The sequence below is a fragment of the Urocitellus parryii genome, chromosome 15, assembly GCF_045843805.1.
Source record: "Urocitellus parryii isolate mUroPar1 chromosome 15, mUroPar1.hap1, whole genome shotgun sequence".
In the NCBI taxonomy this organism is placed as follows: Eukaryota; Metazoa; Chordata; class Mammalia; order Rodentia; family Sciuridae; genus Urocitellus; species Urocitellus parryii.
In genome coordinates this window covers 33,524,549-33,541,886 of record NC_135545.1, presented here as the reverse complement: position 1 = coordinate 33,541,886, position 17,338 = coordinate 33,524,549, and the positions used below count along the sequence as shown (strand labels likewise).

The window sequence follows — 17,338 nt, the reverse complement described above, 5'->3', positions numbered from 1 at the left end:
AGAGGTGTAACCGGTGCTTTAATCCACTTGAATGGATTAACTGGGTGGGGTGTGGCTGAAGGAGGTGGGTCACTACGGGTGTGCCTATGAGTTATGTATTTTGTACCTGGTGAGCAGAGCTTTCTCTGTTTCCTGTTGCCATGTCCTGAGCTGCTCTCCTCCGACATCCCCTTTTTCCTTTGTTATGGGCCAGGCTATATGGGCAATGACCAAACAGACTCCATTTTACCCTGAGGCTCCACATCATGTAAGAAATGCTTCTCCCGTGGGAAAGCCCCACCTCTGTACCCACTAATAGTTACTGAGCATAGCATACTTGGCAACACAAAGCAGAAATTCTTATACAATGTAAAATTGTTCTCTCTTCGGTTTCCATTTTTCTTGGGCAATGTACCTTGTCTGAGATGGACTGTCTAGACATTAGTAGCCATTTTCTAACTTGTAGTACACTTGGGTCATGTTGACCCACTTCCCTTCTGCTTGCTTGCTGCTTTGCCAACCTGGAAAGGCCTGTGGGAAATACTAGTGTACCCACTGCATTGTCTCCCTCACTGCCCAATCCAGCTTCTGTACCTGCTTTGCTTACACCTACGTCAACCCAGATATGGTTTTGGCCTTTAAATATCCTAAAATGCTCAGGCTCCGGGCTGTTCCCTGCAGAGACAGTTATGGGTCCTGCGGGGCGCAGTTGCCGGGTGGCCGGCTAAATAAAGACTCTTCAATTTGGACAAAACTGGGACTTGGTGTGTTTTCTGAGCCACCTGCCTCACCACACCTTGATACTCTGCCTCACCTTGGGCCCGGAGCAATGGCGTCAGCTGTCTATGGACTGAGACCTCTGAAATTGTGAGTGCCAAATAAACTCTTCCTCTTCTAAAATCGTTCATCTCAGGGCTTTTGGTCACAGTGGCAAAAAAATAAAATAACCTAACTAAAACATCCTCCATAGCACCCTGGGCTCTCCTCAGACCCTCTCAGTCCCACCCCAGGGCCGGGCTCCTGCTTGGAATGCCTTCCCCTTCCTCTCCACCCCGTGGGTCAGCCCTGTCTTTCTTTGCCCACATTTTCCTGCACGTTTCTCTTATTTGGTGACCTCGGAGTTCTTTTCTGTTAGGCAGTATTTGATCTCCTGTGTCCCGATGTTTTCTAGATGGCCGTCTAGGCCAGCGCTACCAACAGAAGGACAACACCGGCCACAGGCTGAATTAAATTTTTCTAGCAGAAACATTGTAAAAGAAATAGAAATGGATGAGATTAACTTTAATAATATATGTTCTTCACCCAACACAACCAGATTATCCTATCAATGTTAAAAATTAATAATAAAACTCTGGGACCATAGCTAAGAGGCAGGGCTCGTGCTTGCCTAGAATGCATGAGGCCCTAGTTTTGATTCCCAGCCCCATAAAGACAAAAATTAATAGAAAAAGAGTTTACATTTCCGTCTTGATACTTACTGCCTTTGAAATCCAGTTTGCATTTCACACTTATGATCTATCTCAATTCTGATGAGACACATTTCAAATGTCCAGTAGCCCCTGGCTAGTAGTAGCTACTAAACTGGACAGTGCAGGCCTGGGCTGTATTTATATTTGAGTTACATGTGACAAAACATTGTAACATTGTTACATGTGACAAAACATTAGGGCTAGGGGTGGAGCTCAGTGGTAGAGTATTTGCCTAGCATGCTCTAGACTTTGGATTTCATTCCCAGCACCTCCCACCAAAAATTAAAAAAAAAATTCACATTAATCAGGCTTAAGTGAAAAAGGACATGGGCTCATGAAACTGCAAAGACCAAGGAGAGATGGTTTCAGGCCCAAAGTTGTCCAGGTGTTCCAGGAACACCTCAGAGGTCTGGCTTTGGGTGTTTCCCACTTGTCTTCAAGCAGGTCCTGCAGAGCACAGCAAGACGCCACCTGACCCCAGCCAGCTTCTCTTTCCCCCAGGTGTGCCCTCCTGTCGGGCTCCAATTGGGCCAAGTGGAATCTTGTGCTCACTTCTGAACCAATCAGAGTGTGGCTAGGAGAGTGGAATGGACTGATTGGTCAGACCGGCTCCACAGGCCCATTTCCTGTCTGGAAGGAAAGTGGAGACCCTTGACCTCCTTGGCCTGAGAGTGGGCGGCGTGGGCTGCTCCGGTATGGACGGTGGGGCAAGGGGCTCGCTGAATCCGAGGCCTCCCCGAGGGTCTTGGGGTATCAGGTTGAGCAGGAAGCCACAGTCTAGTCCAGTGGAAATGTTCCAGAGATGTGCTGACCGGCCTGCGCCTGCCGAGGACAGACAGCCACGGCCTCGGCGCAGGGCACGTCCAGGAGGCTGGTGGGTTACGGAGACTCCGGAGAAGGACCCCGTCGGGGCTGGGACTTGGGAGGCTCAGTTTCGGCGGCCGTGCGGCAGGGTTTAATGTTGGCACTGCTTCGGCACAGGGACAATAGCGGGGATGATCCGGGCTTCCCGGGACCCCGAGCTGCAGGCCCGACACTGAGGACGGCCACCCTGAGAGAAAGTCTGCCCTGACGCAGCTACAGCCACCTCTTGTCCCCGAGCGCAGAGCAGAAGGCCTTCAAGAGGGTCTGGAGGTCCCCAGTCCAGATGGGCCAAAGGAGCCAGGGAGACGGTGGGAAGGAGAGAGCCCATCACATCCTCACCAGAGGGGCCCCCAGACTTCCTGGGCTCCATCCCAGGGGGACAAAGTACAGGCTTCAAGAGTCCAGGGGATCTACTTGTCCATCTCCCCATCCATTCCGTCTGTCTGTCCATGCATGCAGTAACTACTCACCAAGCTCGGTGACAGACACGGCACCACCCACAGAGCTACCCTGGTGAACAAGATGGCCAAGGTCCCTGCCTCCCTAGACCAGAGCCGGGTGGACAGGAACATGGTCAGTAAGTAAGCTAGCAAATGAGGGCAGCAAATTAGATCTGACACAGGGACAGCAGCAAGTTAGAGATGCGGGGGGACTGCTAATGAGGTGACTGAGGAAGAGATATTTGTGGAGGAATGAAAGGAACCAGTCCTGCGCCGTCTGGAGGAAGATGTCTCCAGACAGAGGAAATAGCACATGCAAAGGCCCTGAGAAGGGGACAGATTTTGTACATTGGTAGATTAGAAAGATGGAGGAGGAGATGGAGGTGGGAGAAGAGGTTGGACATGTGGTCCAGGCTGGCTCTGGTGAGGCGGGCAGGATGTCTTGGGGTCATGGGGATGGCACTATATTCTCTCTCAAGGGAAGGTTTCCAGGTAAGAACTTGCCCCACATAGTCAGAAGGTGTGAGAAATGTCACACTGCTTCATTTTGCTGGGCTAACAATCACACGAAGCATTGACTCAGTTCTGGGCCCTCAGGTGCATGCACTCCTTCGACTTCCTCAACGATCCTTGGAAACCCACTTTGCAAATGGGAAAACTGAGGAATGAAGGGGGTAAGCTATTCCCCTCAGGTCACAGAGCTAGCTATTGGCAGAAGCAGGATTTGAACTCGGATGGTTCCAGAGCCCACCCTCAGCCCGGCTGCCCCAGGTTAAAATCGGCCCTGTGCCCCCTGCGTATCAGGGTACTAAGTGGTGGAGTCGGGGCCACTCCTGGGGTTCTCTTCCCAGGGTGGCCCAGTGCTCTGGGGCACGGCAGACAGTCCAGAGCTCCTGGCCTCTGATCTGAAACGCTCCCTGATCCAAACCTGAGAACCTGGGCCGCCCGACTTTCTCCACACCAAGGTGAACCTGGGGGCCCTTGGCCTCAGCTCCAGGGGGACCCAGCAGGCCCACCCATCCCAAGGGAGAGCCACAGGGCTCCTCCACCTCACCCCCAGGCTCCCGAGCCCCTGGGGCTGTCCTGGCCTCACCCTCAGGACTGAGTGGCAGAGCCAGGGCTTTGGCAGTGTTCACTCCCGCAGCCTGGTGGCTCCAGCTGTCCCCCTTCAGCCAAGGAAAACAGTGCCCAAGGCACAAAAGCCGCGCCAGACTATTCCCCCTGCAGCTCTGGGAAAAGTCCCCTCTTTCTTTTAAGTCTCCTCCAATAATGAGAGGAGGACTAAAAATAGCACCCAAGTCCAGCCTGCCACCTGAATTGGCAAAGCCCCTTGCCTTTTTCTCCTTCCAAAGAGACAATATAAAGAAAGCCCCTGGCACAGTGATGATCACATATTCGTTCTCAAATAGGGGGGTTGAGCCAGACACATTAGCTTCATTGGCTGTGTGACTCTAGGTCAAGTACTTGGTCTCTCTGAGCCTCGTTTTCCCCATCTGTCAAGGGGGCGTGATGCTTATCACTGTGGTGGTGTCATGAACATGAAGCAAATAATGGATCTAAAGGAAGCACCTGTTAAAACTCAGCTTTCTGCCGCCCTTTCCCCGGGCAGGTTGGCGATGTGGCCTCAGGTCCCAGGAATGCCAAGATTCCCCCTTTCAGGTCCCTTGACAGGATGACCACTAGGTCTTGATGCGGGTCACTGACTTCACAGTCCTAAGCAAGCCTGGGGTCAGGAAAAGCCGGGCAGGGACTTTCCCCTGTCGCTGGTGGGCTTTCCAAACCAAGTCAGGGACTTTTCTCTCCCCAGTTGGACAAATGCCCAGAGCCAGGAATGGGTGAGGTGTGTCCCTTGTGGATCCATTGTTGGTGACCAGGCTGCTGATAAGGAGAAACGGGATAAACAGGAGAGTCCGCCCTCCCCTTTTGCATTTCTGGTCTTGAGGACTTGGGGCTGGAATGAGGTCCTGGGAGCCTTCCTCTAGACCAGGTGGCGAAAAGAGGGCCCCAAACAGCACCGCCAGGTCATCTGCCCCTTCCCTTGTCTCTCTCCTTTTAAACTCAGTGAGAGCTCGTCCAGGAGGCCCTCCCCAGCCTCACTGCTATGGCCGCCCCTTGTCACTGCATCACTGTTAAAGCATCATATTTTTTTGATGGGTGGATACCGGGGATTGACCTCAGGGGCACTCCACCACTGAGCCCCCATCCCCAGCCCTAGTTTGTATTTTATTTAGAGACAGGGTCTCACTGCATGGCTTAGCACCTTACTTTTGCTAAGGCTGGCTTTGAATTCAAGATCCTCCTGCCTCAGCCTCCCTAGTTGCTGAGATTACAGGTGTGCGCCATTGCACCGAGCTAAATCATCATTTTTAAGATAATTTAAAAATGACTTTCAGCTAAGGATATGGCTCAATGGTGGAGCAATGGTGGAGCATACACAAAGCCCTGGGTTCAATCCCCAGTGTCAAAAAAAGAAAGAAAAGAAAAGAAAAATGATTCTCATATAAATATAAAATGAAGATGCAAAAGTTCTTTTTTTATTTTCTGTGCTGGTGATTGAACTCAGGGCCTGGTGCGTGCCTGGCAACTGCTGTACCACTGAGCTACACCCTCATACCAAACATTTTATTTCAGTCATAATTAATGGGGAAATCAGTCTACTCTTACAATCTGTCCAGAGAGAACCGAAGGCGACTGATGGATTGGCGTTCAAGAATGCTGAGTGAATTCATGAATGGGTGGAGAATTGGTCCGTATCCACAGGATGATCATTGACTGCATCCCCCTCAGACAAAATTCACTTCCATGACAGAGACAAGAATCATTTGCACATGAAAGTCATGCAAGAGGCAAGGCCCTAGCCAGCGGAGGGGCTCACGAGAGAGGATGCCGTTATCTCTGCTCATTTTGTTTGTTCTTGGATGGGGTTTAGATGGGATTGCAGACATGGGCTACCACCACACCAGGCCCATTCCAAAATCTCTCACACGCTTCTTCCAGTATTGATCAGCCTTGAACTTAGTTACTTACCTGCTTCTTATCTTTCGGGTGGCTCTATGTTTGAATGCACCTTGAGGGTAGACATTGTCTTGTTCCCAGCTTTGGGGAAAACATCTGGCACATAGCAAGTGCTCCATAAATGCTGGCCCCCTTTCTGGTGCCAGGCGCAATTTGTATTTAGAGAAGAGGACGATGCTAAATCTAAAGGAATCAGTTCTGGCAATCAACCAGCAGGGGGCATTTGGGACAGGGAAAAGGGAGGGTTTCATCATCCATCAAATAACCAGGACCCTGCTCAGCCCCAAGAGGCTGCAAGCCAAGTCCTAAGGGTTCAAAGGAAACCTGATTCAGGAGTGGTTGAGAATGGTCTCTGGCGGAGGCTGCCCTGTGATGCCATCTCAGGAGGGTGCGAGGGCACTGAGGAGTTAATGTGTCCCCACTGATTACATCATCTGGGCCTGACCCCTGGACTCCAGGGCGACTCACAGAAGTCCCCTCAGGACCCGTGCACAGAGAGGAGCAGTGCCTGCCATGGCCACACAGCGAATCAGTGGCTCCTCCTGCCTCCCCGCGTGTGCGCCTTTCTTGAGCAGTTGCACCCTCTGGAGCCTGGGGATGGGGCTCCCGATACCCCAGGAGCCGGGGGTGGGGGGTGACGCCTCTTGGAAACTCCGTGGGGAAGTGCGCGCTGGCGGTCCTGAGGTTTCCGGCCCCTGGACACAGACGTGCGTGGGCAAGTCTGGGTGGGAGAAGAAACGTACCGAAAGAAAAGGAGGAAGGTGCTGCGGAGGCCGGGAGAGGAGGGATGAGTCACGAAATGACGGAATGCAAGACCGAGGAAGCGAGGGAGGGATCCACGCACGGATCTTTCCTGCGCACCCACTGCGTGCCAGGCACGGGGAGGGCAGTGGGGACAAGGTAGAAATAGGGTGACTCGGCTGTGCCGCTGCAGAGCCCAGTCTAAAAGGGAGACTGAGCAATTGAGCTCATCACTGCAAATGGGCCGTTTCCAGAATGTTCGGAAGGAGCGCTTAGGCGAGCCAGAGACCTTGCCATGCCCGGGCTTCACCTGGTCAGGGCTCCAGCAAGACCACACGCCATTAGTCAGCGCAGGGGCACGGAATCTCTGACCTCTTGGGGGCGGTACTGGGGACCCAGCCCCGGGACAAGCTCAACCCCTGCGCTTTTTGATTTTGAGACAGCCTCGCTGAGTTGACGAGGCTGGCCTCGAACTTGCCATCCTCCTGCGTCAGCCTCACGGGTCGTTGGGATTACAGTTGTGGGCCACCGCACCGGGCTGGGGCAGGTGTACGGGATTGACTGCAACGTGCAGACACCGCACAGGGGTATGAGTGTGGAAGTGCAAGGCTGCTTGCAGAGTGCAGGAATCAAAGCTGAGGCAAAGAGTAAATTTACACACGTTAAAGTAACGGTCCTTGGTCTCCCGGCCTTTCGGATTCTACAGCATATGGCGAGCGCCCTCTGTCGGTCAAGGCGCCGCGCCTGGTGCCTCTCGTCCCGCCCCTTCGAGAGAGGCTGCGACTAGCCCCGCCCGAGACCGCGCAGAAAACCGGGCCTCTCTACCCACATCCATCCACTACTGCCACGCATGCGCACACTTGGAGTTTCTGAAGAGGTTTGCCAGCGCCCGGGTTTCTGAGCAGTCAGGATGGCCGAGCGGTCTAAGGCGCTGCGTTCAGGTCGCAGTCTCCCCTGGAGGCGTGGGTTCGAATCCCACTTCTGACAAAGTTCCACTTTTCCTTTCCTTCAGCAACGGACAAACTAAATTATTCATTGAATCCGGGGACAAATTTGTCTGTCAATCCTCTTTAGTATGGAGCTATCCTTAGCATTTTCTTCTAACTCACAACAACTGCGGACTGTAAAATTGAAATCACACACTTTTACCCAGAACCTTGGTTCGTATAGTCAAGGCTACAGGGTACTCTCTTCATCCTCATTGGAAGGGAGAAAAGCAGGCAAAAATCGGAAGTTGTCAGAAGTGGGATTCGAACCCACGCCTCCAGGGGAGACTGCGACCTGAACGCAGCGCCTTAGACCGCTCGGCCATCCTGACTTCCTGGGAGTGCCCTCGTGGGGTCCACTTTAGTCCCTGGCTCTCGCGGCGAGGCTTGCTTGGGCCCTGGGACCGAGCAGCAGTTCGGGGTGCGGAGCGGCTCCCGTCACTGAAAAGCACCGGGGCTGCTGAGACCTGCCTCTGAGACCTCCCAAACTGGCTGTCCTCTAGCCTGATACCTAGACATTTTACATGCAAACCTCGAAGCCGCAGCACAATAAAGTCAGTTTCCCCTGCCATCAATTAGAAAATAACCATAAAAGTCAATACCAGGAAAACGCGTTGATGTCATGAAATTCTAGCCTCCTGCCGGGCTTGGCGCCTGATGGGGCGTGGCTTGGGGTGCAGCTCTGCCCCTCTCGGAGCCTACGGGACCCAGGGAAGGGGAAGGAATCCGAAGCCGTCCAGCAGGTTGCTGTGGGTGCAAGAAACAGAAGCCCCGCTTGCCCTGGTTTGGCCCCAAAGGGGGGGCTTGTTGGCTCACAGGACAGAGTCAGGGATGGGAGGGTGGACAGGACAGGCTGCTTGATCTCAGGGACCCCTGGAAGTGAGGGGCGGGGTCTTCCCCACCCTTGCCCTCCTCTGGTTCTCTGGAGGCCCCTCTGGTCAGGGTCTTGCTTCTCTCTGATGGACATTAAAAGGACCAGCCCACCGAGAGGCCTTCCCTGACCGTCCCTGCAAGTCATCTGCCACAGTCTCCCAGCTGCCTAGGCTTTCCCTCCAAGCCCACCTGTCATGGACAGATTATTGGGGGCAATCCTTTGTTTAATGGCCGCCTCGAGGTGGCTGAAGGTCTGGGACTGGCCCCGTAGTAACAGAGCTTGGTCCCTCTCTGCTGGGTATGAAAGAGGGACCCAATTGACCTAAAGGGGGAAAAGTGGCATGGGGAGAAACTCAAGTCCCACTGTGAAATAAAAAACACTGGGAGAAACCAGAGCCGCAGGGCTTGCATTTACACACTAAAACACACGCACATGCACACAGGCACATGCACACACGCACAAATTCCATGTCCACATGTGCTCATATGTGCAGAAACACGCAGAGAAGAAAACCCAGGTCACTGCCCAGTGAATAGCTCCTGGGATGATTCAAGCTGTAGGAGGGAGAAGGGAGGTTTCATTCTGTACATTTAAATTTTTGAATCATGTGCATATTGTATCTAATCAAAAATAAACATACGGAGCCAGGTGCCTAGGGCACACCCTTGTGATTCCAGCATTTGGGAGGCTAAGACAGGTTGGCAAGTTCCAGGCTGGTCTGGTCAATTCAGAACAGACGGTCTCAAAAAATGAAAATGGAGCTGTGGCTGTGGCTCAGTGCTAGAGCATTTGCCTAGCATGTGTGAGACACTGGGTTCAATCCTCAGCACCACATATAAATAAATAAAAGTCCATTGACAACTAAAAAAAAAAAATGGCTGGGGTTGTAGCTCAATGGTAGAGCACTTGCCTAGCAGTGGGAGGCACTGGGTTCCATCTACAACACCAGAAAAAAAAATTTAAGTAACAGGATTAAACCAAGTGACAAGATCAATATCAATAAGTGGTAAATCCATTTGATAGTGGCTGTTCTTGACATGATGTGCACTGAACGGCACTGTCCCTCTGTGGTTTTCCTCCCAAAACTACATTACTCCAAGAAAAACACCAGAACATCATAGGAATACTTTACAAAATACCTGACCAGTACTCCTCAAGACTGTCAAGGTCATCAAAAACAAGAAGTCTGAGAAACTGTCACAGCCAAGAAGAGCCTAAAGACATCCGATGATGTGATTGTGACAAATATCACAATTCACGTAAAAGATTAACAATAGTGGAAACTGGGTATGTGGTGTAAGTGACCTCTCTGGATTATCTTTGCAATAATTAAATCTAAAATTATTCTAAAACTTTAAAAATTCCTAAATAAACATATGGTTCCATTGAAAGGAAATCAGTAGAATAGAGGAAAGGCACGGGGGAGGGAGAAAGGAAGGGAAAGGGAAATACTGGGGAACAATATTGGCCAAATAATATTGTTATATCGTGTGCATGTACAAATAAGTAACAAAAAATACTACCATTATGTACAACTAAATGTACCAATAAAAAAACTGGAAAAATATGATTTCATATATATTAACAAGATATGCAAATATTAAAATCTATAGCTATGATTTTTACATATCTATATTTCACATAAATAAAATGATTTGTTTAAAGTATTCATAACAAAATGCATGTATTAAAGTCTCAGAGTGGACTGAGGTTGTGGCTCAGTGGTAGAGTACTCCCCTGGCATGGGTGAGGCACTGGGTTCAAACCTCAGCACCACATTAAAAAATAAATAAATAAATCTACAAACAATAAAGATAAAAGAAAAGTTCAGAGGCTCAGGAAACATCAGCAGCTGTGATTATCTCTGGGTGGTGGCACTGATTAATTTTTTTTTTCCTCTTTGGTTACCTGCATTTGATATCTGCACCATGAACATGGGTTATTTAAATAGTTCATTTTTAGTTAAAAATAAAACTGTCAGAAAAAAATGGGGAAAGACTTTGAAAAGGGCAAAAAGTTTCCTAGATATTTTTCAGGGGAATTTTTGGATGTTGTCTCCAGTTGTGCTAACGCAGAGCCACGAACCACGGGTAGCTTCTGAGCACTTGAAGGAGGCGGGTCAGACTGTAATTTGCTGTAGGCGTAGACTTCTGCAAAGTGGGGAATTTCAAAACCTCTGTACAAAAATAAAAGAAAGAAAAAAAATCTCCATAAGTTCTACGTTGATTGCATGTTTAAATAAAAAAGATTGGGTAAATTGGGTTAAGTCAAACATATTATTTAAAAGTAAATAATATTATTTCACATTAGTAAAAGTACAATTTGTAAGAATGCAAATACATGCTGAGCGCCTGGGCTCATACCTGTCATCCCAGCAGCCTCAGCAATTTAGTGAGGCCCTAAGCAAAAAAATACTCAGTGAAACCCCATCTCTAAAAAGAATACAAAGAAGGGCTGGAGATGTAGTTCTGTGGTTAGCGCCCCCATGTTCAATCTCCAGTACAAAAAAAGTTGGGGGAGATTAACAAGAGATTAAGGAATCAGATGTTAAAGACCTATTAGCACAAACTGAGGCTCTCCCCTTTGCATAATCAGATTAAAGGCCAAGTTAAGATGCATGGGTTTAGGGCTGGGGATTGTGGCTCAGTGGTAGAGCGCTTGCCTAGCATGTGTGAGGCAAGAGTGTTTCCCAACACCTGTTATTTGATGAAGGTCCCTGGATCATCAAAAACTCACTTCACATGGTCTTTTCTGGTGGAGATGATGTGTCCCTGGTTGAGACGGGGTTTCAGTAAGTTGCCTAGGGCCCCTCACTAACTGGCTTTGACCTTGAGATCCTCCAGTCTCAGCCTTGGGAGTTGCTGAGATTGCAGGCATGCACCACCACGCCCAGCTTTGTCCCCAGATTTTTTTTTTAAAAATTCTGATGTGTTAATATGACAGCAGAATGCATTACAAGTCATAGTACAGATATAAAGCACAATTTTTCATATCTCTGGTTGTATACAAAGTATATTCACACCATTCCTGTCTTCATACATGTACTTAGGGTAATGATGCCCGTCTCATTCCACCCTCATTTCTACCCCAATGCCCCCTCCTTTCCCCTTCCACCCCTTTTCCCAATCTAGAGTTCGTCTGTTCCTCCCTGGCGTCTCCTCCCAACCCCATGATGAATCAGCCTCCTTATATCAGAGAAAACACTCGGCATTTGTTTTTGGGGATTGGCTAACTTCACTCAGCATTATCTTCTCCAAACTCCACCCATTTACCTGCAAATGCCATGATTTTATTCTCTTTTATTGCTGAGTAATATTCCATTGTGTATATTTACAGCATTTTTTAACCCATTCATCCACTGAAGGGCATCAAGTTTGTTTCCACAGTTTAGCTATTGTGAATTGTGCTGCTATAAACATTGATGTGGCTGTGTCCCTGCAGTATGCTGGTTTTAGGTCCTTTGGGTATAGACCAAGGAATAGGATGATCTTTGAAGGGGGTTCTTGTCACCCTTCCCCTTCCCCTCAAGCTTCTTTCCCACACCAAACAGTCCTGGCACTGCTGGTCGGCGCATTCTGGGATGGGGTGGGCACAGCAGTGGACTGGAAGCTCCTCAGGCCTCCCCCTCTTGCAGGGGCGATGTAAAGTTCTCTGTTATAATTCGGGTGGGGTTACAGAGTCTTGCACATGTGTCAAAATGCCACAAATTGGGAGCGGCAAAACAGTAGACAACAGCAACACATGGAATGACAAAGAGATACGGTGGCACTTGCTAGTAGGGAGACTGAGGAGGAGGGGGGTGCTTGAGCCCAGGAGTTCCAAGTGACAAAGGATAACTATCCACAGAAAAAAGGAAATCCTAACAGGGAACAGTTTCCAAAGCACAGAGAGGCAGCATAGCCCGAGGATGCGCAGGGGTCCACAAGACTGGGGATACAGCCCCCCAACTGCAGAGCCCAGGGCCTCCCCAAACCACCCGCAGGTCCCATCATTCACTGGAAGGACTCAGAACAGACCAGGCTGAGGGCTGGGCAGGCACGGTGGCCATTTAGTATAGATAAGAACAAAATCGGCCAGGGAGGTCTGGAGTGCAGGTATGGAACCTGGGAGGGCTCCAGCCGGGAACTTCCTGTGTCCCCTGTGGGGTCAGGTCGCTTCCCCAGAACCATGTCTCCTACACGGGGGGGGGGGGGGGGGGGGGGGGGGGGGGGGGGGGCGTTGCCAACCAAGTGATGTCACCGTCTCAGTGTCAGAGTCTCTACTAGAGCTCCCACACCAGGTCACAGTAGAGAGCGGCTGGTCTCAATCTCCAGCTCCCCAGAGATCAAGCTTCCTGATCTGGTGCCTCCGTCCCCAAGCCCCACCCTAAGCCACATTGTCAGCCCAAGTGGTGCAGCTGGACCCCACCTGAAATCCCACTGGCCACACTATCTGGGGTGGCCAGCCCTGCCCTAATCAAAGACATTTCTGTTAGTTATGACATCCCACGGGTTTAGAGATTGAAGGTAAAGTCTAGATCTCTCGTTAGGTGAATTTAATATTTCTTTCTTTCTTTCTTTCTTCCCCCACCTCTCTCTTTCTTTTTAAAAAATTTTTGTTACTGGGATTGAACCTAGGGGTACTTTACTACTGAGCTATGACATCCCCAGCCCCTTTTTATAGTTTATTTTGAAATAGGGTCTCACTAAGTTGCTGAGAGTCCTGCTAAGTTGCTGAGGCTGGCCTCAAACTTCCAACCTCCTGAGTTGCCAGAATTACAGGCACGTGCCACCAGTCAGTCTGGGTTAAATTTAAGTTCTTTACAAAGGTAAATACTTTAAATGATAAATTCTTAGAAACGGAAATGTGCCAATAAGCTTAAGAAGAGAGTGCTCCACTGGCTAAGTATCAAAAGATGCTAATGCAAAGATTTTTTACTTTTTGTTATTATTTTTTAAACGCTCATCACACAAGTCCAGGGGGGTAGCAAGTAGCTAAGCTTAGAGGAGGTGTCAACTAATGTGGGCTTTTGGAACAATTTGGCAGTATCTATTTAAACAATGGTAAAAATTCAAATCCTCCAAATACCTTTCAGTTCAGTGGTTCCATTTCAAAGATCGTATCCAATAGAAAGTCTCACGCATGTGCAAAGATGTGTAAATAAGAATGATTATGGAAGCATGAGAGATGTCTTGGGTTTGATCCCTGGCACCACACACACACACACACACACACACACACACACACCCTTACACTTTACTTATAATGAGGAATTATTGGAAGCCATTTAAATGCCTCCCTGTGGCAGAATGGATAAAGAAATATGCAATCTTGTGAGCTATTACAGCATGTAAAAAAGAACGAGTTTCGTCTCCATGTACCGCTGGAGATATTTCCCAGACACAATAAGTAAAAGGGTCAGGTTTCAATAGGGACAGCAGAATCTCATTTTTTTTTTAAATGAGTTTTAAAAGTTTTAAATAATACACAAAGAAGTCTTAGATTTCTGAACATACATCTGTCAGTAAAAAGAAAACAGAAAGAAAAGATCTGGTAGGATACGTCTACTCTTAGCTACGATTCCCTAGAGGGCAAGATGTGGATTGGAAGAGGTACGTGTGCTAAGCAATGAAATAAATTAATGAGTCAACTGTGGAACTAAAACTAAGAGAATAAAAGCATCACAACTATGCCATCGGCTCCGCTCGGGCCAAGCTGGAAAGCCTCAGTCATCATTTACTGATTGTCATTGGCATCTTCCCAAAGCTGGCTTCTGGCAGCTGTCAGATGGAGCCCACGGGGACCTCAGTGTGGACTTCTTAATGTTATAAATCAATTAGTTAACTGTCCTTCAATAGCCGTGCGTGTGTGTGTGTGTGTGTGTGTGTGTGTGTGTGTGTGTGTCTGTGAAAGTTACTGAAGAGTGGACCCAGGGACTCTCTACCACTGAGCTGAACCCCATGCCCTATTTTTTCTTTGAGACAGTCTGGCTAAGTTATTAAGGCTGGCCTCAAACCTGCAATCCACCTGCCACAGCCTCCGAGGCTGCTGGGATTACAGATGTGCGCTACCATCGGAGCACCCAGCTCAGTGCCCTGTTCTTCATATTCCTTTTCTTTTATTTTATCACCTCTCCACACTGTTAACGTGATTGTCACTTTTAATAAAATCCACTCCATTACCAAGGGTTTAAGACCCCTGTGATCTGGCCTCTGTTTGCCTCCTCTATCTCACGCTCCCCATGCCCCAAGTTCATAGCCTTCCATCTTTCCTGAAAGACCCCCCCAATATTTTCTGCACATATGGCCACTTTCTCGGTCTGATTTTTACTCATCTTTCAGGTCTCTGCTTAAATGGTCAGACCTTGGGGCTGGGTGGGGGCTCAGTGGCAGAGCACTTTTGGGTTTGATTCTCAGCACCACATATAAATAAATAAAATAAAGGTCCACTGACAACTAAAAAAATTTTTTTAAATGATCAGAACTTCTCGGATTTAGCTTTCTCCATGATATCCCCATCCTCAGAATTACTCTCTCTCATGATATCTTCTCTTTTTCTGGAGTAACATCATTCTTTTCAGTGATTATCTATTTCTCTGTCTCTTGCTAAGACTCTCTGAGGGCGGACCTCTGACCACAGCTCACAGATGTCCCCAGGGCCTGATGCACCCAAGGCACCCACTAAACATCTTCTCAGGGCCAAGTCCCCACTGCCTCTCCGGCACACCCTGCCCAGCACACAGTAGGGGTTTGGCCAGGGTAAGTTCTTTTGTGCTCCAGGTGGGGGTGGCCCATGCAGACCCCAGGAGGGGGACAGGCCTAGGAGTGGACAGGCTGACTCCTCAGCCCCAGCGTGGGCCTCGGTCCCCCACACCCAACCCCATCCCAGAACCCAAGGTTCTCATGGTGCCAGTGGAGATGTGGGTGGGCTGTGGGATCCAGCCTGGGCCGGGTTCCTTCCCACTTCTTCTGACCGGGGCGAGTGAAGTTGGTTTGGAAGAAAATGTCGTAGCAGGAAGACAGTGCGGCCATTCAGCCCTGCTCGCTGCCATTTGAAAGGAATGAAAGTGGGATTAACCAAAAAAACAAAATCCAAACCAAAAGCCAAACAAAAACACCCTACTGTTTTAGAATCTGCCTCAGAAACAATCACTTTCTTGTTTTCTGTGTCATGATAAAATTATATGTCCTCACCCGAGCTTTGTTCTACACTGCGACTGGTCTACAAAGGGGCTGGTCTTGGGGAACAGTTTTGCAGTTACTAAAAAGTCCTTCTCCTTTCCAGAGTACCTGCTCCACCCGGGATGGGCAGGAGGGGAAGAGTCTAAACAACTATTTGAGTCTTTCTTTTTTGTCTCTCTCTCTCTCTCTTTTTCTCCCCACCACCACCCCCTTTTTTTTTATACTGAGGATTGAACCCAGGGCCCTTTACCACTAGTTCCATCCCTGGGCCTATTTTCCACTTTTGATTATTTATTTGTTTGTTTGTTTGTTTATTGTGTGTGTGTGTGTGTGTGTGTGTGTGTGTGGTGCTAGGGATTGAACCCAGGGCCTTGTGCATGTGAGGGAAGCTCACTTTTTATTTTTGATTCAGAAGCTCACCAAGCTGCGGAGGCTGGCCTCGAACTTGTGATCTTCCTGTCTCAGCCCCTGGAGTAGCTGGGACCACAAACAAGTGCCCCTGCATCTGGCTGACCAGGGATCCTTTCAAAGATCCGGAATCTTGTCACTTGCCTGCTTAAAACCCTCTAGGCTTTAAAATAAAAGTTAAGTCCTTCCTATCCATTGTGGTAGGCTGAATAATGGCCACCCAAAGATATTCCATAGCCTCATCCTGGAATCTGTAAAGAAAAAGGGGGGTGGGGGGGTGGTGGCTCAGTTGGTAGAGCGCTTGCCTAGCATGTGTGAGGCACTGGGTTCGACCCTCAGCACCACATCTAAGTCAATAAATAAAGGTCCAACAACAACTAAGAAAGTAAAAAATAATAATAATAAAAGATAAAGGGGGCTGGGGGGTGGGGTGAACACCTGTAATCCTAGCAGCTCAGGAGGCTGAGTCAGGAGGATAGTAAATTCAAGGGATGTGGCTCAGTGGTTAAGTGCCCCTGGGTTCAATCCCTGGTACCAAGAAAAAAAAAGAAAAAGAAAGAAAAAGAAAAGAAAGATAGAAAGTAAAAAACAAAAAGGGTCCCAGGTGGAGGGGACTGAGGTGGGAGGACAGGCAGGTGTCAAGGAAAATAAAGGGAAGATATGGAGTCTTGCTGGGCATGGTGGCAGACACCTGCAATCTCAGCAACTCAAGTAGAGGCAGAGGCAGGAGGATTACAAATTTGAGGCTAGTCTGGGCAATTTAGTGAAACCTTTTCTCAAATTAAAAATAAAAAGGGTTAGGGATATAGCTCCTTGGTTAAGTGCCCCAGGTTTCAATCCCTATTATCCCCCTGCCCCCCCAAAAAAGAGTAGGGGAGGATAAGGATGTAGCCAAGGGCTACAGTGCTTGCCTAACATATGTGAGGCCCTGGGTTTAATCCCCAGTACTGCAAGATTATTCTGGATTCTTTGAGTTGACCCTAATTCAACCCCAAGTATCCATATAAGAGACTGAAGAGGAAGGTATAACATGATCTTGGAGGAAGAGACAGGGGTGGAGGAAGCATGACCAGAGGACTCCGTGATTTGATTTTGGCTCCATGAAACTGATTTCAAATAGTTGGCCTCCAGAAGTATGAGAGAACAAATTTCTGCTGGGTTTTGTTGGTTTCTTTTGCAGAACTGGGGACTGACCCAGAGCCTCACACCTGCTGGTCAAGAACACTATCAATGAGCTATCTCCCAGCCCTTTCAATTTTATTTTATTTTATTTTTTAAAAAATATTATTTATTTTTAGTTTTTCTGCAGACACAACATCTTTGTTTGTATGTGGTGCTGAGGTTCGAACCCGGGCCACACATGCGCTACCGCTTGAGCCACATCCCCAGCCTCGCCCTTTCA

General features: G+C 48.8%; 2 non-coding genes across 2 annotated transcripts; one reads left to right on the top strand and one right to left on the bottom strand.

Annotated features, from left to right (window-relative positions):
• The first annotated feature begins 7,412 nt into the window (after positions 1 to 7,412).
• On the top strand, positions 7,413 to 7,495 carry Trnal-cag (transfer RNA leucine (anticodon CAG)). The gene has a single exon. It is a non-coding gene; the product is annotated as a tRNA-Leu (tRNA).
• Positions 7,496 to 7,743: 248 nt separating this feature from the next.
• Trnal-cag (transfer RNA leucine (anticodon CAG)) lies at positions 7,744 to 7,826 on the bottom strand. The gene has a single exon. It is a non-coding gene; the product is annotated as a tRNA-Leu (tRNA).
• Between the last annotated feature and the right edge of the window lie 9,512 nt (positions 7,827 to 17,338).